We start from the raw sequence: 22,090 nt of genomic DNA on the forward strand, positions 1-22,090 counted from the left end.
TCGACTAAGTATAGCTCATCGTCAATCTCCGTTATATGCACTCCTTTGTTGGGCTTCCATATCATCCTCAAGTTTTTTCGAAGTGCTTCCAGCGATATACTTCTGTGTGCCAGCACTTTCATCACGAGGCATTTCTTACCTATTTCCTTTGCTGCTTCTGTGCTATTGCTCCCCAGGGAAATACTCTCATCTTCCTCTTCCGTGAAAGAGAGTTTCTTCCATAGCTCTTCCAGCTCTGCCGTCATAGTTTCGCAGAGCTACTAACCCGACCTCACTAAAACAGGAGGTCACAACACTCTTGCAAGGAGACCTGCAAGACACAACTGCATCTACATGCACGAGAGCACGAGAGCACTTTTACACAAACATCCCCAATGGCCCATTCGAACCGAGCACTTAGTTTGGATCTGATATGTGATTTCTGCACCAAATATTTGAATCCCATGATCCAATAAAGTGACCTTACCATATTTGAATTCCCAGTTGAATTAAATAAGTAGGTGCCGTCTCTTTTATTTAATGTAATAATTAATAATCTGATGCAAAGCTAATGCAATAATTAATGTAACTCTTAAGGTTGTGCCCACTAAAGGAAGCACCTATACGAGCCAGAATAGACCCCTGGCCAATAAGACCTTAACAACCTCATATAAATCAAAAGATAAAAAGTGTAACTGAAGTGTGTGTTGGTCAATATAAACTAGAATCAATCTCCACATATTCTTCTGAAATGTGTGTTTTCCATAAATTATTGCCAAATTCAGGCTCTTTGGGCAAATCCAGGCTCTCTCCATTTAAAGTCTACTTCTGTACTTCTCCTTTATAAAGAAGACAACAAACATAAAAATGTTTGCAAACTTCAATTTGGTTGGGGAGATGAAAAAGTGGAATGATGATTTTTTTTTTTTTTTTTGCTTGATTAAAAATAAAAATGAGAAAATAAAAAATGTAGTTTGTATAAATTTAATCTCATACCCCTCTTTAGATAAAAAATAAAAAAGTAACAAACTATATTTTTATTAAAAATTTGTGTATGGATGGACACTTCATATAAAAAAACCTACAAAAACCCAAAAGATATGAGAGAAAAAAAACGGATAATTTGATGAAAAAAAAAATTAGAAAAAAGAACGAAGGAAAAGTAACATAAAATGACAAAACGAAAGAAGGGAAGAAATGGATAAGGAAAAGGAAAGAAAAATGAAAAACCAAAACAAGTGAGAAGTAAGAACTGAACGAAAAAAAGAAAAGAAAAAGAAAGATTGAACCGTGGAAGAAGAAAAAAGAACCTTGTTGCACTAGGATAGTTTTGTCCAAAAGGCTAATCATTTTTGAACTCTTATTTTCTCTTCACATTTCTCCCTATTTTGGAGAGATTGTATTTTAGTGAACCTGGAAAGAAAACTCCTAGACTCCACCAGTTGTCCCTTCCATTTTTCCAAACTCCAAATCTCCTTAACCAGACGGATTGTTAATGGTAAGAAACCATAGAGGATTTCTTCGAACCTAACATTAGTGATGGGTAAACTCAAGGCAAGTGGAGGAAGGTGTACTTGAATAAAAAAAATTTCCAAAAACATTGACAATAGGAATACTGTGATTGCAAAACTCTTGGCCCTTAACGGGTGTTTGGTTTGCCATGATATTACTTTACACCGTAATATTATATTAATGTAATCTCAATACAAGAATATAACATTATATTGTTTAGAAATGTAATGAGATTAAGGTGATGTGATATATTTAGTAATTTTAAATTATGGTAATATTTTAAAAAATAAAATAAACAAAAAAACTTAATATCATATTATCGTAAGTAATGTTAATGACATTAAGGGCACATCATAACGAACCAAACGTCCCCTAAGAGATTCAATTTGGCCCATGGTTTGAACATTCGCAAAATCATCACAAAAGTAGCTGCTAGACCTCTTGTAGACATTCTCACAGTTGTTCTAACTCTGTTTTTAACTCTCATCCATGCATTGGAATGATTTTTTAGTGCAGGTTGCCAGGTTCCTTCATCAAACATATGACAAATTTGGGCCCGTTTGGTTGTATCGGTTTTCAAAAACTCTAGATTCTGTAATGAAAGTGTATTTTGTTGGTACCACGTTTCTATAACATTTTTTTTCTTTCTAAAATTGAAAGCACAATTAAACATTTAGTATGAATATGTGTTTTTAGGAAAAAAAAAAAGTGTGTTTTATGTGTTGTGAGCATCATGTAGGTCTCACAATTTTCAAAATAATTACAACAATGCTACTTAAAACTGTTATTTGAAAAATGAAAACACCATTTGAGGTGTTCTCAAAATACAATATTTAAACATTCTAAATTGAGAATTTTGACTTAAACGCTTTTTGCTAAACACCGTTACTAAGCATTGAAAATTAAGTTTAACTTTGGTACCAAACAAGCCCAAAACTCCAGCATGCACACCAAGAGACCCTTTAGTAAAAGTTATAAATGAGCTAACTCAAACCGAGTAATAAAAGTTCCAAATTATCATCTAATTTTATTTCAAAAATGAATCAAGCTTGAGCTCATCTCTAAACAATATTACAGGTTTTTACTTTTCTCATATCTAATAAAAATTACAACTAAATTTTTATAGCTATTCACAAATTTATGCTAATACTTAATAACTAAATAATATTATATTGTTTGATTTAATTAGATAGAAAAATTTTGTTTATGAACTTATGAGAATTAATTAGATTTACCAATCTTATTTTATTAAAAATTATACAATTTTTACTACATATGGACTATTTATATTATTAATAAATTACAATTAATAATTTGATAATTTATGAACTTATTTACAATTTTATAAAATCAAATCTCAAGTCTGTGTATAAGTATATTTCTATGCATGTATATACATATAAACATATAATATTAGAGTTATATAAATAAAGTCTTGTATTCAATATTCATAAGCTTATTCAAAAGCACATTATTATATTTGAACTTAACTTATTTAATTGTCAATCTTAAACTTAGACTTGAACTTGGTTCATTTGTTAAATAAACAAATATAGACTTTTTTTTTCCTCGGATTGAGTTCAAATTGTTCATAAACAATCCATTTCATTTATAATCTTGCTTTTGTGTTCTTCTTGGACCTTCCTAATCATATTGTATGATAATTATTGGCTGATGCATGGGCCGGGTGTTTAGTTTCCAAGACTCGTTTGTGCTTAAAAAATTTATTTCTTAATATAATTACACTTAAAATAGAAAGGAAAAAAAAAAAAAAAAAGGAGAGGTGTTCATGAAGTTTGCAAAGCTATGACATCAGGCCCTTCAGTTGAGATTCTCTCTGCCCATAACATCTTCCATTTTCCAAATTAAAGAGAAAGGAAAATATTTTTATAGATGGAGAATCCACTTTATCTATCCACTCTGATTGAGACCTTCGTTGAAGAATTAGATATATACTATTAATATGCGTAATGCTTCCCACTTTTTGTCACATACATGGATGCACAAAAGATTTCGTTGAAATCGTTTGTGCTTCTCTCTCTCTCTAAGAAGAGAAATTGTAAATCTTACGGTACAATATTAACTAAGAATTTTCATTATTTTTATCAACTTAAACATTGCATTTTTTTTTTAAGGTACAACTGTATTTGTATATAATAACTTATTATTTAAACTAAAAAAACCAATAAAAATAAGTTATCATTATCCAAAGAATGTCCTGAATATGATGGAAATCAACAAGAAGGGCATTAGAACTGATCAGAATATGTATTAAGTATATTACAGAGGAATATATATATAAGACCCTTTCACATATACAAGGTAATATAGTTCTACATGTAGTATACAAAGTATTAGGTAACAAATATAATGGATGGGTCACAGCAACACTCATCTAAGAGGCAACAACAACATAAAGCTGCAAGGCTGCAAAATCAGACAAATCAAATAAACAAAAAAAGTTAGAATTTGTCACGATCATCAGGATATCCTGTATATATATTACTACATATATATTCTTGTGAATAAAAGAGACACTTGGTAAATACACTATATATATAACAAAGAAGCAATTATGATACAGAACTAGTTTATAGTACACACCATCCCTCAAGAAAACTTGGTTCTCGCCTAGGTGGTGGTGGAGCTGCATAGTACTGAGGAGGTGCCGCCACTGGTGGTCCTTGATAAGGGCCTGTGTTCAAAATTGCATATTGAAATAATAAGAACATGTTCCATTTTTGTTTTTCTTCTTTTACCAAAATATAACATCCCCTCTATAGTGATAACTGATAATTAACAATAACAAAGTGCAAGTTGAGAAATAATCCAATGATTCAGCAAGATTTTCATTGGAGATATAGATTTTTAAAGGGGTATTCATTTAAGTTAATAATTGAAATAAAATTAAAAAAAAAATGTTTAATCTAGCTATATATAACAGCCTTCCCTGGCCACCACATATAAAACATAACAGAGAAAATAAAAGAAAGGAAGCTAGTAAGGACAAGAAAGAGGATGAAGTTACCTTGATTGGCATATGGATAGCCATATTTGGGATCATTCATCTCTGAAATGCAAACCAAAAATACAACACCACAGAGAGATAGTCACTTAGAGGGTATTGGAAGGTAGGTATTGTTTAGTTTTTGAGGTGTTATAGGCTGGCATCTATATACTTGGAGTCTTGGAGGAGAAAGTTTGAGAATATAATGTGTGGAAAGAATAAAGAAAGGTCCAGAACCACAATTCAACTAAAATATATAATTTCTAGTTTCTGCCATCATGATGACATTTCTTCTGCCTTATGAGAGAGTTAATATTCCAGATAGTTCTATCCAACAAAAATAATACTATGTTATATTTTAAGTAATTACTTAATAGGTAAGAAAAATTAATTTATTAGTTGGTGAATTCTAGAGGAAGACAGAGAAACTAAGTTCAAAATCAATGTAGAAGTTGGGACTTGGGACTAGTCTCTCTTTCATCACATGGCAAGATGGCAAAGCAGGTGCTTTTTTTTTTTCTTTTGGAACTTTGATTCATTTTGAAGTTTCGCTGTTAAAGGGTTGGATATTGAAACACTTGGGAACCATGTGAGCCGATGCTTGAGTTTCAAGCTCACATTAAAAGTGAGGATTCCTTTAGCCTATAATAAGATATTATTGTTCTTGATCTAACAATTTGGTGTATTGGCCACCGCCGAAAACCCCAGAATCTATTCTATTTACATTATAAAAAAGGAAACTTCATACAAAACTAGACCCTATTTTGGTCAACTGATTCAGACGTATAGTTTGTTTCGTCGTTTCTTAATATTCTTTAGTTCTTTTTAATTTTTATTCTTTATTGTGTCAACTCATTTTAATATTTTTATTGGTGTGACATTAAATACACATTTAGATTTGTGATATATAATGTGGATCATAAAATGAATGAATTTGTAATAGAAATGATCTCAATATTACTTTAGATATTGCCCTAAATAGAACACTTTTAATTGAAGAATTTTTATGAAGCTTTTCACCTTCCAAAGCATATAAAGGGTGATGGTTTATTATAAGTTTCAAGTTAACTCAATTGATAAAATTTCTTATTATTAAATAAGAGATCTCGAATTCGAATTAATTGATGATTTGCGCCTAATAATAAAGAGCAAATTATCATGAAACAAACATCATAGATTAAAATTGAATATGATTTATAAAAAGAGGTGGGAGGGGCCGGTAATGGTCCCCTGTTGCAAGATTTTCTCGAATTTCTATCCTAATTTGGTTATTTATTCTAATTAGAACAAAGTTTACCTCCAAACCAATTTGGGAGGAATTTCCTCCAACCCATTACATGGCATTTCAAATGAGTATCCATGTGTACTTTTAGTCACATGATTTATTTAAAAATCATGTGACTTATTTAAATGATTTAATGAGTCATGTGATTTAATACATATAGATGGTTATATGAACCACCACATAATAAGTTGGAGAAGATTCCTCCAACCCGGTTTGGAGGAAATCTTTATCCTTCTAATTATCCTTCTTTTAAGAGAAAAGTTATCCTTTTATTCTAGTTATCCTATTTATGGTTTTCTTCGTAAAAAAAAAAACTAAATTTTTGTATTCCTTGCCCACCAAAACTATAGGAATTGAATTTTTATATAATTTGGTGGTTCTGGCCCGATGAGAAGATTCTGGAAAAAATATGGAGTTTCTAAAGTAGGTTTTATTTTTTTTTTTGGGGGGGGGGGGGTGAGGGTGCTGTTTTAAAAGATGCCTGCTAGACTTTATAGCGTGAAATCAAGATAGAAAAAATATATGAACTTTTGTTTGGGAGATAATCCAAGGAGAAAGACAATTTGGTTTTGAGTTTTCTCTAAATTTTTTTGTAAAGCACACAAATCTAAAAGAATTTGGATGGCTCATATTCTAATTTTATTTATTCGTTCAATGAGTAAAAAAAATTGACACGGAAGGAATTTTTTTTTTTTTTTTCCTTCGGCTAATAGACACACACTCACACACGTAAGGAAGATTGAATTGAGGTTCTTTCTAGTATGTGTTTGTGGGTGTTACTATACCATGTAAAATTGTTACCACCATTTTAGAATGGAAATCTAGCTACTGTACGTATTTGGGTTTACAAAGCTCCGACTTGTGAAAAATGAGTTTGTTTAGTTCTCATTTGATAAGATCATAGCCCAATTACATCGCTAACCACAATATTTTTAACCCTTCACATATTTTCAATCAAACCAGTATGACGTTTGGAACTCAAAAATGCAAGAAAAGCTCAAGGCATTTTCTGTGTGGAAAAATTGCTTGGAATGTGATCCCAACTCATGAGGTAATCAATAAAAAGATTGGAGATAGAGGATATTTAGTTCATGCTGTGTTAGGTTATAGGAGGCTCTAGAATCTGTGGTGCATTTGTTTATTTACTGTCCAGTGGCTCGAATTGTATGTTCATTGTCAGAATGGCCTATAAAGTTCCAAGAATTTGGAGTACTCTATGTCAGAATGGTCATAGAAAACTCAAAATCTCATTGGATCAGGAGCAAAACTTCTTCTTGATCGTGTGCTGCTGTTATCATGCAGCACAACAAATTGAGGTTAGATCCTATCCCTGTTGATCCAGTACGTTGCAAGAGATATCAAATATAAGGCCTATTACTCTTGTTCTTTCTGTGTGTATTAAACGTATCTCTTGTTCTACCTTGAAACCCCATTGGCCTATAGTTTCCGCTGTAGATGATATTTCGTTAGGCTTAGAATCTTTGTTTTGCTGGAAGGTTCTCATGTCTTGAAACCCGGTAATGAGTGAGAGAGAGAGAGACAGAGAGAGACCTCTAGCTCCTACGATCCTTTTGGTTGGAGGATGAGATGATAGAAAACGAAAAGAGGGTGAAAAACTGTGAGAATAGAAGGAATTTTAATTTTCTCTCATAGTTTTTGAAGGGGGTGGTAAAGTGGAATAATAGAAAACTCTTTTATTTGGTTGAGGAGAAAAATGAGAGGATAAAAAATATAGTTTATATAAATTTACAATCATATCCTTACTAAATAAATAATAAAAAAAATAGCACATTATATTTTTATTTTAAAGAAATTGTGTATAAATGGACACTTTATTTTTCTTAAAAAAAAATAGCAGAAAAAAATTCAAGAACCCAAAATTGGTGAGAAAAGAAACACAAACACTTTATTTTTCTATAAAAAAAAAAATAGCAGAAAAAAATTCAAGAACCCAAAACCGGTGAGAAAAGAAACACATGACTAGATGAGCACCCAAAACAAAAAAGAAAAAAGAAACAAGTGAGACAGCATTGAAAAAAACAAAAACAAAAAAGAAAAAGAAAAAGAAAGAAAAGATAAGTTCAAAAAATTAATGTTGATATTGCGGTGATAGTTTTGTCCAAAACGGAAAGGAGCAAAGCTCCTTGTTTTCCGTCAGTATTTTCTTCCCAATTTGGGGAGATAGAGTTCTGGTGGGCCCGGGCTCAACACCCGAACCCCACCAATTTTCTTTTCTAAAATCACTCCAACTAAACACTCAAAAAAATCAATTTCTCTTCCTCTTTTCCATCCCCTCTAAAATCCCTCCAACCAAACGGACTCCCTAGTATTTCAAATAGAGATGCTCAAAATCCTCCATCCCCTATTATTACTAACTTACTATCCAGTTATCCAAAAAAAAAAAACACACACACACACACTCGTATCTAATAATATCTCCACTTAAGAAATCAAGATAAATTCCATTGCAATTAGAATTTCACTGGTGTGAATTTATTTTTTGTCATGATATAAAGTGTGCTTTTATTACAATAAAATGAGCAACTAGGCATTTTATTTCTTATTTACAACAATGTCTCAATTTTTGTGTTTTATTTTTTAGCCATCAATTATTGTATGCCATGTGTCTGATTATTTATTTATTCTTTTTAATTTTGGTTATTTTATAGGAAAAGTAAAGAAGAATAATAGAATGATTTGTATTCATTTATTACTACATATACATATATACAATCATAGTTTTTTTTTCCCTTTCTTTTATTATTATTATTATTTTGATAATTCAATAGTTGAAAATGGTGGGATTTGAACCCTTGACATCTTCATTGGAAATGCTAGGAAGTACTAGTTTGAGTTACAAGCAAGGGTGGCTCCATGTTTATGTTAAGGTGGTTATAGGACCAACCTAGCTTGCCAAAATATATATATATATATATATATATATATATATATACTTGCAAAAAATAATAATAATAATAATAATCTAACCTATTTTGACCACCCTAATAAAAATGTTGAACACCTTGACTTAAGAATTATAAGAATTTGGGTTAAAAAAAAATAAGAATAATGCTACATCCACAACATTTTCACAATAATTTCAAAACAAATCTTTTGTAGTAAGCTGTTATTGATTTTAATTTTGGCCCAATATTGACATAACTTTTTTGCCCACTAATAACAGTTTGTCACATAAGATTTATTATTAAAATGTTGTGAATATAGTATAACTCCAAAATTAATTCTGGCCCCCAAAACGTAATCCTTAACCCTACAAACCAAAAAGAAAAAAGGCTTAAATAATAACAATAAAAATTAGCCCAAATCACAACAAAAGTAACCCAAACAAAAACAAAACTAGACCAAACAACAAGAAGTGAGCAAATTACTCAACAAAAAGCATATTCAAAACAAGAAAAATAAATAAATAAGAATCCTTGATTATTAAAATCTGTAATTCGTTCAACCCCTTACATAAAAATAATCTCCAATTTCATTTTTCCTTGAAAAAATGGTATCAAGAGAAATATTGTGGTTATGAATTCTCCTTGGCGGTGCCAATAGAAATGCTCTCTTTGGTTTTACAATTACAATAATTTGCTCGCAGTTGTAGCAAATATCATCTCTCTCTCTCTCTCCATATTTCTCTTCTCTATCATCATTTCTCTCTCTCTTACTTTATTACTCTTATCTCAGCATTCTTAGTTTTCACTTTATGATCTCTTATCAATTTTTTTTTTCTTTTTTGTTAGTAGAAAGAAATTATAATACTTCATGTATTAGTGTGTGGATTTTTTTCTCTATTTGTGAAATTGATATATGTATGTGTGTGTGTTTTTTTATTTTATTTTTCTCTATTTGTGAAATTGATATATTAAGTTATTTATTTATTTGATTTTGTGTAATTTAAATTATTTAGTAACCCTCTTAAAAAAAATTCTTAGAGCCACCATTGGCTACGAGATTCTTGACTATATACATTCATAAGTACATTAAGTAAATATATGCTTATAAGAAATGGTTATAACTTGTAACAACTCACATAACCAAAAAAAATATCAGTCCATAAGAAATGCTTGTAACTCGATACCAACAGCTAGCTAATAGACAAACATCTTTTTCATTTTAAGGAGGAGAGGAGTAGATGATAAACCAACATCTTAATTATTTTTTTGAGTAATTAAGAAATCACCATTTTTAATCTTATTCATTGAGTGAGTACCTATAAGAACTTTGGTAAAGATTCTAGTTTTCTGTTTGCTTAAGTGATTCTCTCAAATTATTCTTTCATCATTTCTCAAGTATTCTACAATACCTCTTCTTTCTTCCTTGTACATGCCCCACCCCTTTTTTCTCTTTTATCTTCTAAACTCTTCTGCTTTTAATGTAACTTTTTTATCCAGATGTCTCCCAAGTTTTTTTTTTTTTTTTACTTTCAACCTATGATGTCCACTCATAATAATAGCTATTTATCCTTAAACCAAGACACCTATCGATTTTTGGTGTAGGCAGAGATTGAACCTCAAATCTCTTTTTCAATTATCATAAACTTTACTAGTTAAGTTAACTAGAACCCACAATTATGCTTCCTTTTTATCTCTTGGTTCTAAGCAAATTTTCATATATTCTCAATACTTGTGAGAAAGACGTGTGAAACCATCACCTTTGTCTCCCAACCTTACAAAAAAGTTTTTTCATTTCACACCATCTTTTCCTACCAAAAGCACTTTCTGGTTTTGCAACAGGAACAACAATCAGTTCATTCGGTTAAACCATGTCTTTTTGCCCACATCGTTGACATATTGGTTCCTAAATTCCAAATTTGTTTTTTTTGGCTAGGAATTCCAAATTTGTTAGAATAATAAAGAAGCAGAAAAGTGAGAACCCAAAATTAAAACAGCACCGTAATCTTTTGTTGTACTATATTGATGGGGAAAATAATAATAATAATAATTTGGGCCTCATTTTTCTGGCCACGGTCCAAGTCCTAAGCCTCCCCACATTAACTATTTTGGGGCATGGCTAAATGGGTGGGCTGAATATATAAAGAAAAAGAGAGGCTAAGGGCCTAAAAATAAAAGCCCAAGGAAAAGAGCAAATGGCAATTGACCCAACTACAAAGTGGGCTTTATGTTATACCCAAATTTTTTTCTCACCTTTTTTTTTGGGACCTTAAGTCCAAAAAAATACTCAGAGATTAGTGCTAAATGACCCGCAAATCTAAGTGGCTTAAAAGACCCACAAATAAGCTGGACTTTTTCATCCACAACTCGCATCCAAGCAGAGCCAAAAGACCTACAAGCGTGATTGATTTATTTTCTTACTGATTTCAGATATTGTCTTATTAATTTTTCTTAAAAAAATATTTTTAAGAGTTTATTTGGATGAATAAGCTTCTTTCTGTGAGAGAGCATGCTCCCACCCATTTCATTTTTTTTGGTTGGGCCAAACTTGCGTAAAAGGAGAAAATTATGTTAATGTTCTTCAAAATAATTGTTCAACTTTTATATATATATATATATATATAGATAGATTCAACTTACACCAAGTATAACTTTGTAAATGTTACACATTTTTTATACCATAGATTTGTAGGAAATCTAATAGTTAAAAAAGCATATTAGCCACCTCAACCAATCTAATTAATATAGCATCTAAGGGTGTAATCGGTCGGTTTCGGTCGATTTTAAGTGCGATTTTTCTACCGAACCGAAATTTTCGGTTTTACCAAATTTGCTACTGACACAGAATTGATTGGATTTCAATCAGTTCGATTCGGTTGGCTTTCGATTGCTTCCAATTTCTTAGAAACCAAACATATCAAAGAAAAAAAAAACCTATTTTCCTTTGCTTTCCCACATTTTCTCAGCATCCAAACACCTAGCACCAAGCAAACACACCAAAAAAAAAAAAAAAACTCAAAATCATGTATATATTAAGAGAACATACCAAAATAAGAAAAAAAAAATCTATATCCCTTTCCTTTCCAACATTTTCTTAGCACCCAAACACCAAGTACCAAGCAAACACACACATAAAAAAAAATAAAAAAAATAAAAACTATTTCCCTTTGCTTTCCCACGTTTTCTCAACACCCAAACACCAGGTACCAAGCAAAGTAGCAAACCAAAAAAAAAAGAAGAGAGAGAGAATGGCGAAGAAGCCTTGAAGTAGAGAGAGAGAGAGAGAGAGAGAGACGGTGGCGTGATAGAGAGAAAGAGAGAAACAAAGGCATGACAAAAAGAGAGAGGTGGGGAGAGCGAACGGCTGGAGAGAGAGAGAGAGAGAGAGAGAGAGAGAGAGGGTGAACGGTTGCTGTTGAAGTGAGAGAGAAGAGTTGAAAAATAGGGTAGGGTTAGTAGGGTTATATAACAAACCCAAAACAACATAATTTTTTTGGTATAATAAGGAGAAAAAAAAAAAAAAAAGCCTTTGCCATGGTCGAACTTGGGTTTAGTTGTGGGAACAAGCATGTCCTTGCCACTATGATACCATGACCTCTCTTGCTATAATTCGTACATATTAATATTTAATATATTTTGGTTCAGTTTCGGTTAGGTCAGTATATTTGTGTGGGACACCGAAACCGAAACTAAAATATTTCAGTTTCAAGAAATTAAAATCGAAATCGAACCGAAATTTTGGACATAGTTCGGTTGATGTTTTCAGTTTTTCAGTTTATTACACACCCTATGAGCATCTTTCATGTTTCTCTTCCTTATTTATTACAAATTGATTCTATCCTAATTTCTCTCTCTTGCTTACCCAATATAAAATGAAATTATGTTCTTCTTTCTCTCACCTATTATCTCTCTCTTGCTTACCTAGTATAAAACAAAATTCTCTGCTTCTTTCTCTCAATGTGCTCTAGTTAGAGGAAGAAAAGATAAAAACAAAATGATTTTTTTTTATGAATTAAAAAAAAAAAAAAAAGAACTTACGGAATTAAGAAGCTTGACCAAAGCTTTGAGGTCTTTTACTCTTTGATTTTTTTTTTTTTTTTTTTTTTTTTTTTTTTTTTTTTTTTTTTACGAGACTTGGTTAATTGGTTTTTAGTAGAAATGTCAGTATGAGTTTGTATGAGGCTTGAGGCTTTGTTTTGTATTTGTGGCTGACACCTCTAGCAACACATGCACGGTCTTGGTGAGCTGCTATGATTTTTAGATACACTAATTTATATAATCATTTTATATCTATAAAGTTTTCTATCAAAATTTTTTTTTTTAAGAGAGTACGTGAATTAGGAGATTAGGAAAACTGAAAACCCAAAAACCATTTGAAACACAGAACAAGTCTAACAAAGAGGAAGAAACATTGTCAAACAACACCCAACGAGGTCTATGGAAAGTAATAAATGAGGATAGAGAAAAATTGTTATCATTTAGGTAAATAAGGTGGAAAGCAATAATTATTTAAAGCTATTTTTTCAACTGTTGAATCTGTTAAAAATCCACAGTATAAAAAAGATGTAACTCTTAGGATTCGTTTAGTTGGAACGGTGGAAAAGTAGAATGATAGAAAAGATTTTAATTTCCCTCATTTTTGTTTGGTTGGGAGTGAAAAAGTGGAGGGATGGAAAAAATGAGTTTGTATAAATTTACTCATGTACTCTTGTTAAACAACCAAAAAAAAAAAAAAACACACACACACACACAAAAGAAAGCAAAAGCAAAAAAAAGAAAAAAAGAATATGAGCAACATACACTTAAATCAAAAGAAAAAAAAAAATGAGGAAAGAAGAGGCAACGAGGAAAAAAAGAAAAGAAAGAGGTGAAGAAGAGCAACGTACAGACGAAGCCCATGTGCAAGTGTACAAGGGCATTTTTGTCAATTAAACAACCCAATTTTCTCTCTTCAGTTTTCTCTCAATTTTGGGAAGAAAACTTTTTGGTGGGTCTGGGGAGAAAACACCTAGACCCCACCATTTATTTTCCTTCCTCCCCACCCAACCAAACACATTCTAAAAAAAATTTCCTTTCCATTTTCTCTCCAAAGTTTTCTATCTACTCTATTTCACCTCCAAACAAATACACCCTTAAGGAGTTACACCAGATGTAATTTAAACCCATCCATATATATATCCCTAATTGTTGTTAGCTGTATGATCACCCCTAGTCCAGGGTTAGGTTAGGTGTTGTTTTCAATCTATTTGGATTAAACAAACTACAGTTAATAGGTTTTGAAATCCTTTAATCACGCAAAGTTAAAGACGTAAAGTAATAGTCTCATCAAAACTAAGGCGAGATACATGATTATGGATGGGCCATGGCATTCATTGGAATCAATAGTTAACCTATGCTATTAATATATTTTCATTTAATTTATTAAAGGCATCCAATTTGAAAGGGAGCGTAATGATTCTTGTGGGTAGCAATCCATCCTTCCTTCTTTCTTTCTTTTTTATTTTTTATTTTTATTTTTATTTTTTTAAATTTTTAAAAAAGGGTAGCAATCTCGAGTGAACTAGTAAGCAAAACCATAAGAACTTAGAGACATTTAAGTGTGAGATACAATTAACTTAATTGGTAAAATATTTTATTGTCAAATAAGATATTTAGGCTTTGAACCCTACCTATACTGAAAATTAATTGGTATATTGTCTTTGTGATAAAGATAAATCATCATTGAACGAACTTCATAAGTTTAAATTTCTATGGTACCTATATATATATAAAAAAGAGCCATCTATGCATTGCAATCTTGCCCATCTTTCATGTCAATTATCCATTACTAGCCTCTGAGCACGCGCGTGACTCTTCTTTTTTTTGGGTAAAAGTTAATAATTTGCATATATTATAATTTGAGATTACTACATTTTCCAATCACAAAAAAAAAAAAAACCTAAAGGTATGATAAAAAAAAAAAAATCACTAACAAACATATAATATTCATTACACACCTAGGTTTTTTTTTTTTTTTTTTTTTTTAACGATTGGAAAATGTAATAATCCCAAATTATAATAGTTGCAAATTATTAACCTTTACCCCAAAAAATAGAAGAGTCATTGAGCATGCACAACGCGCGTGCTTAGAGGCTAGTTTTTCCAATAACAAAGAATGCGTGATTAGTGTTTATTTTTAGACTATCAAAATAAATAATAAAAAATTTACATCAAGTGAAAATGTATAATATGATTTTGTAATTATAATCAGTTTAAAACAGTGTGTGCAAATGTTTATGCAATCTATTATTAAGAAGTTAATGGATCAATGTAAGGAATTTGAAATATTTACATCAAAAGAAATTGTATATAAATTCACTACATTAGAAACATCGTAAAAAAATCATATCCAAACTACGCAAGCTATGGTGAAAAAGTTGGTGTAGCAACATCTTTTGTTCCCCATTCTAATTGCTTTCCAGCTGCACCTGCCATTAACCTATTTTCACATTGTAAAATGTATTACTTTTTTTTTTTTTTTTTTTATTACAAATAGGAACTTTATAGCATATACAACATTATGATAACATGTTATCAAAAAAAAAAAAAAAAATTATGATAACTTAAATTCAAATCAAGCATATGCTCACTAAGTTTATGTTTTTAAGGGGAGGTTGAGTGGTGTTTGACATTGTTGACCCTAATTCTAAGAGGAGTTACTGATTATTTTTTAAGGGTATTTTGGAACAAAATAAAAGTTTAGTCTAAGAAAGATAATTTTGAAAAAAAAAGATGAATGTGAAATATTTTTTAAAATGTGATTTCAATAACTGTATTTGAAAGTAGTACGTGATTTTATTTTTTCAAACAAATACAAATGATAAATGTGCATTTCTTTGTTTTAGATAATCTTTGTTTAAGAGATAAGAAACAATTATAATTTATTTTTTGAACGTGGTGTAGTATTTGAAAAGATTGGGATAAGGATAAGTATTTTAAAAAAAATAAATAAATAAAACCACTCTCCCACTAACTCATGTTTTCAAAACAAGCCTAATTATCAAAACAAAAACCCACCGTAAGTTAAATATATATATATATATATATTTTTTTTAAAAACCTATCCTTATCCCACGATAACCTACACCAATAATTCTATCCAAAACAAAACTCATCCATATGTACAGAATAAAAATGAACGTGAAAAGAAAAATAACAAAACAAAAAAACCTAATCTTTAGGATATCTGTTTTAGAAAGAAAATAAAAAAAGCTAAATTTTAGGGAAATTAAAAAGATCAACTTGGAGAATTGGTGTGACCCCTATTCTTATACCACTGTAACCTACATCAATAATTCTATATATATATATATATATATATATAAACTCTAATCCTTAAGTAATGAAAAAGAACCTGAAAATATATAGCAAAACAAAAAAACCTCATCCTTATCGGTACCAGATGAACCAAACCGTGAATTTCTTTAAAAAAAAAAAACGAAATAGAATGTGAAAAGAAACTGAAAAAAGAAACCTAAATTTAAGGATTTCTATTGTTGAAATTATTATTATTTTTTTTTTAAAAAGCAAGTCTGAACATGAAAAAAAGAGAGGCAAATTAGTGTGACATTATGATAAAAAAATTATTAGAATTTAAAGAAATCTATTAGTAGTGTAGGGATAAAGGCCCAGGATCATATATTGGGCCTTAGGCTTTGTCTGAGGACGTTGAATGGTCCGAAGAGGAACAAATAGTTATTAGGGGTTTCAATTTAAAGTCTCATGAGTAAGGAACGAATGGAAGGTGGTCCGAGGAGGAATTCCTTCTCGAATATGATGAATGCAGCTCAAATATCTATTCCAGCAATTAGAATGACCCTCCAAGAAGCTCCAATGATAGGGATGTGCCTCATGAACATACGAGAAGGAAAGAAACCCAAAAATATCTAAGGAAAAGCTGCTACCACCGCATTAAATACACTGCAGCTACTTTTCTGGGCACATTTATGTGGAGAAGATCTCTGAACAGTACTGCCTTGACTACCACAACTCACAGAAAGCCAAAGAGGGTGTCTTATGGGACATGTACTCAAGTAAGGGCTCTAATGATCAATAAGTGTAGGATCAAGATGGTCCAAAGGGAGCTATATAATGTAAGAGACCCTTTATGAGAGAGAGATCGGAAATTGATCAGAGAGCATTGTAACAATCAAAATTATATTTGTAATTGATTTGTATGAAAAAATACATCCTCGGATAATGAATTCATTCAACTCTATTCTCCTTGTTCTTTCTTGATTACTTTTAAATCCATACTAGCCATTGTCAAACTCATTAGGGCCTAATTCTTCGACCCACTCTTTACAAATTTATTATACTCACTGCGTCAAGATCCCATACATCTTGGGTTTGGGTTGCAAAACGTGTCCCTACAATTGGCGCTGTTTATGGGAAGAACTTGTGTGATAGTGAAAATAACGATCAATTATGGTAGGTTCAGGTCCACACCAGGCAAAATCCATAGCATCCCAACGTGAAAATCCTTTCACCAACTTTGAGCGTAGGAGAGATCAAGAGGGTAGCGTGCATACTACGCATATAAGCAAAAGCCACTTTCGAGTTGGGAATCACGTCTCTCAAGAGCAACATAATAAAGCGATGCAAAGGGAGATCAACCATTTAAAGAAGAAGTTACGCCATGCACGACGAAGACAAACTCTCTCCCCATCTAATTCCTCTTGCAATGATGAGAAGGATAGTAGTTATAGACGTAGGTCAAGGACTCCTCCTAGTGAATCTTTCTCATATGAAGAGGAGCATCACTGTGAATGTAGATACAAGAGCCCAACTCACAGAGGACTGGGAAATAATGCTATGAGCAAAGCTTTGAACCGGATTTCCAAGTCGCCCTTCACACATAGGATTGAAGGGGCAACTCTTCCTCGGCGTTTCCATCAGCCAACATTCACCATCTACAATGGGCAAACAGACCCGGTGGAGCATGTAGGCCATTTCAGTTTGAGAATGGCTGTCCATTCTAAGGACGAAACCTTGATGTGCAAAGTGTTCCCATCCAGTCTAGGACCCGTGGCGATGAGATGGTTCGACGGCCTAAGGGCAGATTCCATAGATTCCTTCAAGGAGCTCACTCGAGCATTTGACTCTCATTTTATTACATGTACCAAGGTCCCTTGACCCTTAAACTCCCTACTGTCTTTGTCCATGCGAGAAGGGGAGACCCTGAAAACATAATCGGATAGATACTGGGAGATGTATAATGAGATAGATGGTGACTTTGATGATGTCACCATCAGTACTTTCAAAAGTGGCCTCCCAACCGAGCATGGTTTAAGGAAGTCCCTAACAGAAAAACCTGTTACCAGCCTGCGCCAACTCAAAGACCGGATTGACAAGTATAGAAGGGTTAAGGGAAACCAGCGATTGGGTAAAGAAAAGCTAAGGTTATCCCTCAGGAGAGAAGAGATTTCAGGTCGGACCGGTACAACAATAACAATCGACCTCAAAGAGATTTTGTTAGGCAGTCCGAGTCTATTAATGCTCAGGCGGTTGATGTGATGTTCTAAGAACTGGTGTATCAGGTTTTGAAGAAGATTAAGAAAATGGCCGAACAAGATGGCTGGAAGCCCCATGAGGCGTAACCAAAGCCTTTATTGCCGGTACCATCAAGACCAGGGACACACTATAGAGGACTGTAGAAATTTATAGGACCATTTGGACCAACTAGTCTGAGAAGGAAAGTTAAAGCAGCTTTTGCATCATTCAAGTGGCCAAGGGAACTAGGCAGGTTTGAAACCCCGAAGAGATGCTTCTTCAAGATCTCCTTTAGGAACGATCAATGTCATCTTTGCTGCTCTAAGAAGAACCAGCTCCTGTTGCTCCAAGGTGATGTCCGTGGCTCGGCTTCCGGCCGAGGGCGCTAATTCAGGGCCAAAGAGGGCTAAGTTGGATACCCTACCGGCATTGAGTTTCTTGGATGAGGATAAAATTAGGGCCATCTAGCCACATGATGGCGCTTTAGTGATCACGTTTAGGATCGGGGGGGTATGACGTGAAGAGAGTGATGGTGGACCAGGGCAGTGCAGCCGAGATCATGTACCCTGACTTGTATAGAGGGCTGAACTTAAAGCCCGATGACTTAACAGCCTACGACTCTCCGTTGGTGGGCTTCAATGGGAAGACTGTCATCCCAAGGTGTTAGATCAGGCTACCAATGCAAGCAGGATCAGAGCTGGTGGAGGTAGACTTCATCGTGGTGGATGCCTATTCCCCCTACACGGCTATTGTGGCCAGACCCTGGCTTCATGCCCTAGAAGTCGTCTCATCTACTTTGCACCAGAAAGTGAAATACCCCTTGGGGGGTCGCATTGAAGAGATTGTGGGGAGTCAATTCATGGCTAGGCAATGCCTTGTGGCGGCCATCTCACATCAGCACGAAGTTGGCTCCTCGACCTCTACTGAAAGGGACTTATAGCAATCAAAAGCTTTGGATCTGCCTATCCGAATCAACCGAGGAGGCGAAGTGCGAGTATTTGGAAAAGTTTGTTATAGGTGATGATCCGGAGAAGTTCTTTTAGGTCGGGGCTTAGCTGCCTTCTTAAGAGAAGGAAGAGCTAGTAGAATTTCTTAGAAGAAACATTGATGTGTTTGCATAGGACGCTTATGAGGCCCGGGGATAGATCCAAACTTCATCTGTCATCATTTAAATGTTAACCCATCCATCACTCCTAAAAAGCAATCACCTCAGCGCCCATCTAAAGAGTATGCAGATGCTATCAGGGACGAGGTGATAAAGCTTAAGCGGGCAGGGGCTATCAAGGAAATTTTCTACCCTAAATGGCTGGCCAATACTGTGGTGGTGAAAAAGAAGAACGGGAAGTGGCGAGTATGCGTGGACTTCACAGATCTAAATAAGGCTTGCCCAAAAAATCCATTCCTTATACCTCGAATAGACCAATTGGTGGATGCAACGGTAGGCCATCCTCAGATGAGCTTCTTAGACGCCTTTCAAGGGTATCATAAGATACCACTTACCTTGGACGATCAAGAAAAAACAGCTTTTGTCACTCCCATTGGAAACTACCACTACAAGGTGATGCCCTTTGGCTTAAAAAACGCAAGGTCTACCTATCAAAGGATGATGACGAGAATGTTTAAACCACAGTTGGCCAAAAGTATTGAAGTCTATATAGAAGACATGGTGGTAAAGAGAAACGTGGTGTCCGAGCACGTGGGAGACCTCGAAAACATATTTGAAATTATGAGGAAACACAAGTTGCGGCTAAACGCTTCCAAGTGCTCATTTGGTGTGGGATCAGGCAAGTTCTTGGGATACATGGTGACTCAAAGGGGAATTGAGGTCAACTCTGATAAAATCAAAGCCATTAACAGTTTACAACCACCTCGAAATCCTAAAAAAGTCTAGAAGCTTACCGGAATGACTGCCGCCCTGAACCGGTTTATTTCTCTGTCAGCGAATAGGTGTAGACCCTTCTTCCTCTTGATAAAAAAGTTGAAGGGATTTGAGTGGATTGAGAAGTGTACACTGGCTTTCCAGCAACTTAAAGAATATCTATCTCGACTACCTATCATGTTCAGTCCTGAGGTAGATGAGGTCTGGTTTACTTATATCGCTGTGGCCCCTCATGCCGTAAGTTTGGTGTTGATATGAGTTGACAGTGGCGTACAACGGCCAGTTTACTACGTGAGCAAATCACTACATGAGGCCGAGGTTCGTTATTTACTACTGGAGAAAGCCATCTTGGCGGTGGTGCATGGTACACGAAAGCTCCCCCATTACTTTCAAGCACATACAGTTGTCGTTCTGACTCAACTTCCATTTAGGGCTATACTTCGAAGTGCTGATTACACGGGGATGATTGCTAAGGGTCCGTTTGGATTGAACTTATTGTTATTGAAACTGAAAACACTGTAACAAAATAATTTTTAAATGTGTGAATAGTGCCGTGGGACCCATTTTTAATATTTTTTAATGCATGAACAGTGCTGCTACAGTGATGAACAGTGTGTGAACAATGATTTTTGTCCCCTGCACAGTGAACCCATGTGATGTTACTGTTCACGTGCAGGGGAAGAAAAAAAAAATCTGAAAACGCAAACTGATGAAACGCAGACGCCCACCCCAAACGCTCACTAAATGGGGCATGGTCCTAGGGGCTTTTGACATCAAGTACATGCCTCGTACCTCTATCAAGGGCCAAGTCCTCGCAAACCTAATGGCCAACTTCTTTGAACCCTCATTAAAAGAAGTGACAAAAACACATCACATGAATGAAAAATCGGTTGGCACAATCTCCCTACAAGAACCTTCGTTCTGAAAGGTATATGTTGATGGAGCAGCAAATCAAAGGGGATCCGAAGTGGGGCTAGTTCTAATCTCACCCGAGAAGCTCACTATTGAGAAATCATTAAGATTGGGCTTCTCGGCCACAAATAATGAGGTTGAATATGAAGCTTTGCTGGAAGGAGTCCATGGTTCAAAGAATGGGAGGAAAGAAAATAAAGATGTTCTCGAATACAAGACTAGTCATTGGCCAAGCGAAGGGCAAACTAAAAGCAAAAGATGAGAGCATGCAACGGTACTTAAGTCAAGTTAGGCATTTGGAATCAGGATTTAAGTCCTTCAGCCTATTGCACGTCCCTAGAAGTGGAAAGACACATGCTGATTCCCTAGCCACGCTTGCAACCTCCTCGGCACAGAGCTTACCTCAGGTTATCCTTATAGAAGACTTGTGCATACCCACAGAGCTAAAGGGAAAGGTGGTCCATGTTCACCAAGTCAGAGTAGGGCCTAGCTGGATAGATCTCATAGTACTATTCCTGAGAGAGGATATCTTGACGGAAGACAAATCAGAAGCTAATAAGGTAAGGAGAAAGTCGCCTTGTTTCTGGCTGTCCGAGGACCAAAAATTGTACAAGTGCTCATTTTCTAGACCATATCTACTCTGCATTCACCCTAAGGCATTAAAGCTACTCCTTAAGGAGTTACATGAAGGGATTTTTGGAAGCCACACAGAAAGCAGATCTTTGTCTTACAGAGCCATCACTCAGAGCTACTAGTGGCCAAATATGCAGAAAGAAGTGCAAGAATATATGAAGAAGTGTGATCAATGCCAAATATTTGCACCAAATATACATCAGCCAGGAGGAGTCCTTAACCCCTTATCCAGCCCTTGGCCATTTGCTCAATGGGGCTTAGATATAGTTGGCCCTTTCCCTATGGCAATAGGGAACAAGAGGTATCTGCTGGTCGGCATTGACTATTTTACTAAGTGGGTTGAAGTTGAGCCCTTGGCGAACATCAGAGATGTGGATACCAAGAAGTTTTTCTGGAAAAACATTGCCACCCGGTTTGGGGTCCCTCACACCCTCATCTCGAACAATAAC

The 22,090-nt window shown here is 34.1% G+C and overlaps 1 long non-coding RNA gene across 1 annotated transcript; it reads right to left on the reverse strand.

Annotated features, from left to right (window-relative positions):
• Window positions 1–3,736: 3,736 nt before the first annotated feature.
• On the reverse strand, window positions 3,737–4,787 carry LOC115969614. Its single transcript, XR_004087016.1, has 3 exons — window positions 4,520–4,787; window positions 4,096–4,186; window positions 3,737–3,918 (listed from the first exon to the last, which is right to left on the reverse strand). It is a non-coding gene; the product is annotated as an uncharacterized LOC115969614 (long non-coding RNA).
• Between the last annotated feature and the right edge of the window lie 17,303 nt (window positions 4,788–22,090).

The sequence above is a fragment of the Quercus lobata genome, chromosome 11 (genome assembly GCF_001633185.2).
Source record: "Quercus lobata isolate SW786 chromosome 11, ValleyOak3.0 Primary Assembly, whole genome shotgun sequence".
Taxonomy (NCBI): domain Eukaryota; kingdom Viridiplantae; phylum Streptophyta; class Magnoliopsida; order Fagales; family Fagaceae; genus Quercus; species Quercus lobata.